This window comes from Rhinichthys klamathensis, unplaced genomic scaffold (assembly GCF_029890125.1).
Source record: "Rhinichthys klamathensis goyatoka isolate OS25496 unplaced genomic scaffold, OSU_Roscu_1.1 h1tg000253l_1, whole genome shotgun sequence".
Classification (NCBI taxonomy): domain Eukaryota; kingdom Metazoa; phylum Chordata; class Actinopteri; order Cypriniformes; family Leuciscidae; genus Rhinichthys; species Rhinichthys klamathensis.
In genome coordinates this window covers 267,469-272,889 of record NW_026606775.1, presented here as the reverse complement: position 1 = coordinate 272,889, position 5,421 = coordinate 267,469, and the positions used below count along the sequence as shown (strand labels likewise).

Here is a 5,421-nt window from a genome sequence, read left to right as displayed (position 1 = left end):
CTGTCAAAAAACAAAAGATTTTAAAAAGAATTTATACTGGATTACTTTAACAGAAAACACATATGGTCCCTTTCCCCACCCATTCTATTGCGAGACGAGCTGCTTATATAGGCACATGCCCCGCCCCCTTTGGCAGGCTCTGCCCTGATTGGTTTGAGCAGATATGCAGCATCACCATTGGTTAGTGCAATTCTCAACACTGCGTTAATTTAATAAAAGGCTTAAATAATCGGAGAAAAAGGAGTTTTCCCTATAGCGTCTAACAAATGGTAAAAATGGACTGCATTTATATAGTGCTTTCACAGACCCAATGGCCACCAAAGCGCTTTACAGTTTGCCTCACATTCACCCATTCACTCACTCATTCATACACCGATGGCGGTGTCAGCCATGCAAGGCATTGCCATCCAGCTTGTCGGGAGCAGCTGGGGTTAGGTGTCTTGCTCATGGACACCTCAACACTTGGCCAGGTGGAACCGGGGATTGAACCACCAACCTTCTGGTTTGTAGACAACCTACATGAACCACTGAGCCACTGCCGGCCAACAAGATAAAATACTTGTTCCTATTATCTCAAGGAACCAGGGTTACATTAGTAACCAAGATGTTATATTATTAAAATAATATCTAAACTAATCAGAAATCTAACAAGATGACAGAAATACTTAAAATGTACTATCTATAAAGACCCATTCAAATTCGTAAAGAAGTTATTCACCAGTGAGAAGAATGGCACTTTAAAAGCATCTAGGGTTGAGCTAGAGAGATATTTGGAGGAAACGCATACAGATGCAAAAAGGCATGAGCCTATGTCAATTCCATCAGACATACCACCTATCAACCCACCAGAATACCAAATGGAGGTATGTGCATCTAAGTGGAAAGAGGTAGAGCAGGCTGTGAGAAAGGCAAGGGCTTCATCATCTCCAGGGCCTAATGGAGTTCCGTACAGAGTGTACAAGAGTGCTTCAGGAGTTCTGTGAATTCTGTGGAAATTGATAAAAGTGGCATGGGAAAAACAGGTTGTACCTAGAGCATGGCACAGAGCAGGTGGGGTCTTTATACCTAAAGAAAAAGATGCTACAAGCATCAGTCAGTTTTGTCCGATTTCACTATTAAACGTTGAAGGTAAGATTTTCTTCAGCATTATTGCCCAGAGATTGTCCACCTACCTATTAAAGAATGGCTTCATTGACACTTCAGTTCAAAAAGCGGGCATTCCAGGGTTCTCGGGATGCTAAGAACACATCAATGTTATCTGGCAACGAATTCAGTCAGCTAAAAAGGAGAGGAAGGAGCTCCATGTGACATTCCTGGATTTGGCTAATGCATATGGTTCAGTGCCACATGAGCTTCTTTGGGCAGCATTTGATTTTTTCAGAGTACCAATGTCAATAACAAATTTAGTGAAAGCCTATTTTGGAGATTTGCAATTTAGTTTCTCAACTCCAAAATTCAGCACTGCATGGCAATGCTTAGAGGTTGGAATTATGGCAGGATGCACCATTTCTCCACTGGCTTTTACCATGGCAATGGAAGTAATCATTAGGGCATCAAGATGGGTAGTAGGAGGAGAGCGCTTGGCTTCTGGGATGCGACTACCACCAATCAGAGCATACATGGATGACATGACAACCATGACTACAACAGTAGCCTGCACTAATCGGTTATTGGGGAAGTTAACAGATAATATTGAATGGGCACGAATGCAGTTTAAGCCCTCTAAATCAAGGAGCATCTCGATAGTTAAAGGACAGGTAGTAGATAAAACATTCTTCATTAATGGTGAGGCAATACCAACAGTTGCTGAGAAGCCAGTGAAGAGTCTTGGGAGATGGTACGATGGGGATCTAAAGGACACAGTTTGAGTGGGAGAAGTTAGACGACAAGCAGTGGAAGGGTTGAAGAGCATAAACAGCTGTGCTCTACCAGGCAAACTAAAACTCTGGTGCTTTCAGTTTGGTCTACTGCCGAGGTTGCTGGGGCCACTGACTGTGTACGAGGTTTCTTTGACAACAGTGGATAAGCTGGAAGCGTTAATAAGTTCATACATTAGGAAATGGTTGGGAGTTCCACGCTGCCTCAGCAGAGTGGGACTTTATAGTAAAGGAATATTGCTTTGTAATTATTGTAATTATTGTAATTGTCTCTGCTTTAACCGAGGAGTTTAAGTAGAGTCACGCGACAAATGTGTAAGGGAGGCAGCCCCTGTGTTAAAAACTGGTAGAAAGTGGTCAGCAAAGAAAGCTGTAGTAGAGGCAAAGGCTGACCTTCAAATTGGGGATATCGTGGGACAGGTACAGCATGGAAGAGGGGGTTTTGGGCTCAGTTTAGCTCCTCCTAAATGGCACAAGGCAGGCCCAGCTCAAAGGAGGAAGCTGGTAGTCAACGAGGTGCGAAAGCAGGAGGAGAGGATGAGGTGTATAAAGGCCATTTCCCAGGCCAAGCAGGGAGAGTGGATGAGATGGGAGAGTGTGGAACAACGCAAGATGGGCTGGCAAGAACTTTGGTCAATGGAAGAGAGTAGGATCAGTTTCCTTATTAGGTCAACATATGATGTTCTCCCATCACCGCAGAACCTAAACCTCTGGGTAGGAGAGGATCCCTCTTGTCCTTTGTGTTCATCACCTGCCACATTAAGGCACATTTTGACAGGATGTAAGGTGGCTCTTAGCCAAGGTCGGTTTACTTGGCGCCATGACCAAGTACTGCGATGTTTGGCTTTAGCATTGGAAGGCAAGCGTAGTATGACCAATAAGTTGCCGCCTGTTCTAGCAAAACATTACACGCAGAAGACAATATTCTTCCGCCCAGGCGAGCAACCACCAAGAAAAGGTGTTAACACCAATTCTCGCCCAGGACAACTGGAAGCTGCTAGGGACTGGAAGATGCTGGCTGATCTTGATCAGCGGCTTATTTTTCCACCTGAGATTGCCACCACTAACCTACGACCAGATATTGTTTTGTGGTCTGGATCAGCACGCATTGTTCAACTGATAGAGTTAACAGTGTCATGGGAGGATGCGGTAGATGAGGCATATGAGAGGAAGAAACTGCGGTATGCTCATCTGGCCACTGAAGCAGAACAGCGAGGATGGAGAGTCCAGGTTTATCTAGTGGAAGTGGGTTGTCGAGGTTTTGTGGCACACTCTACAACCCGGTTCCTTAGAGACGTCGGATTCAGTGGCCAAGAGTTGCGTCGCACAGTAAAGAACTTATCTGAAGCAGCAGAAAGGAGCAGCAACTGGCTGTGGTTGAGACGGAAAGATTCTAGCTGCCTGTGTACAGGCCGCCACGCTACGGTTTCGTAGAATTCTTGAAAAACTTGAGTCTGTTGGTTTATTTGTATAGGTTGTATAGTATTTACAGTCATTACATTCGGTGGTAGGTGGTATGCCATACGGAACCGTTGCCACTGAAACTGCATATTAACGCACCAGTGGGGCTCGACAGCCTTAGTCAAACGGGTTGGCGCGTATGGTTGGGTTGCGGAGAGATTGTGAGATTGTGGTCTCAGCAGCAGGAGGGATGTAGAGGTCAGTAAGCTGGGCTGAGTTGAGTGGGGGACGGAGGGGGCTGACTCTGGGACGCCACGGTCACTGTCGAGCCCTCTTGAGGTGTCGTGGGCTAGTCGACGAAACACTGAGGACGGAAGGTGCCCACTTGAAGACCCTAGAGATGTCCCCTACTCGGCTCAATCCAGACGGTTGTCGTGCTGGTCCACTGTAGTTGCAGTCGTCGCGTGTGCTGACGCGACAAGTACACTGCAGCCGTTAACGCCGGACAGAAGGGGAGTCACACCATCATATGGAAAGAAGTGTAAATGGATGGAGAAGCATAGTTTACTGTAAAACTACGTCTTAGTGTTGCTTATCTTGGCGAAAGCCGAGTACAAATCAGCATGAAGTTTTAACATCTACTCTCGTGTAATGGAAATCTAGCTGTTAATAAACAAAACTGCATGAATCTTGCAGAAGAACATTGTAGCCGGAGCTACTTCTCTCAGTTTATGTCTATGACGATTCATGCAGGTACTGGTCTACTCCGCAGGAGTACAGTGCGTGCAGACTTATTAGGCACGTTGATTTTCTGATCTTTTTTTTTTTTTTAAGGCACATTTTTCTCCCACAGGTCATCAAGTGGATCAGGGAGGATAGATGCCCCATTCTTCTTATGGTCCCTCTCTGGAGGACCCAACCTTGGTTTCCAGAGTTGATTCAGTTGCTAGCAGCAGCCCCATGACCAATTCCCCTGAGGAAAGACATCCTTTCCCAGGCAAACAGGAAAATCTGGCATCCCCAACCCGAGCTGTGGGCCCTCTACTTATGTCCCCTCAATGGGAACTTACAGACCTCCCAAAGAGTCCTGAATACTATGTCTGAAGCTAGAGCCTCGTCCATGAGACGCCTCATAGTCTTAAGTGGTCTGTTTTCTCAGACTGGAACCAAGACCGTATTTCAAGGTGAAGTACCACTGGTGCTTTCCTTCCTACAGGCGCTAATGGACGCGGGTCGCACACCCTCCACGCTCCAAGTCTATGTGGTGGCCATAGCAGCATACCAAGCTCCTGTGGTGGGCCAATCACTGGGTAGAAGCAACCTGGTTGTTCGCTTCTTGAAAAGGGCAAGGAGGCTCAACCCACCTCGTCCTTTTAACCTACCCTCTTGGGACCAATCGACAGTCCTTAGAGCCCTCAATGGGTCGCACTCCTGTTAGCATCGGTCAAGCGAGTGGGCGATTTACAAGGTTGTCCTCAGGGTATGGCTACGCGCCCAAAGTGCTCTCTACTCTGCTCAGAGTGCAAGTTATCTAAGATTATAGTGGATTCGGAGTGTCCCCACACATTATTAATTGATGTGAATTAACCGAAAGTGTGTACAGTGGATAACTATAATGTATGGCGGAATACCATAGCAAGTGCTTGGGAGCACTTCGACTCAGCGCATATATATCTATGGACTCGGCGCAGTAATATCATCACTCCGGAGAGGATTTTTCACGAGTGATGATATTACTGCGCCGAGTCGAAGTGCTCCCAAGCACTTGCTGTGGTATTCCGCCATACATTATAGTTATCCACTTTACACGCTTAGAAAAGCACAACGTTTTATTTTGTGTCACCATTCTTGGTCAAGTTACACTACTCGTTTAACTGTATTTAAATAGGCAAAACGTGGAGGTGTTGGCACGTATTGAATGAACTGTGCTATCAAAGTGTCACCGTGCGTCAGAGCGATTGAGTGCACGCACTGAGACGAGAGAGGTGTATCAACTTGTCTTAGTTAAGGGAATAACATAGTTTAATATGAAAAAACGGTGGAGTATCCCTTTAAAAGAAAAGGGGCCACATAATCAAGGATTTTTGCCCGCAACAATCACACAAAAAAACTCCACGTTTTTCTGGAAGGACTGATAAGCCAA

At 45.9% G+C, this 5,421-nt stretch overlaps 2 protein-coding genes across 2 annotated transcripts in view; one reads left to right on the top strand and one right to left on the bottom strand.

Moving 5' to 3' along the window:
- LOC130101150 (gastrula zinc finger protein XlCGF7.1-like) overlaps nt 1-5,421 on the top strand; it is a 260,846-nt gene that overhangs the window by 38,678 nt on the left and 216,747 nt on the right. The gene's annotated exons all lie outside the window — the stretch shown is intronic.
- LOC130101133 (zinc finger protein 239-like) overlaps nt 1-5,421 on the bottom strand; it is a 122,734-nt gene that overhangs the window by 70,176 nt on the left and 47,137 nt on the right. The window lies entirely within an intron of this gene.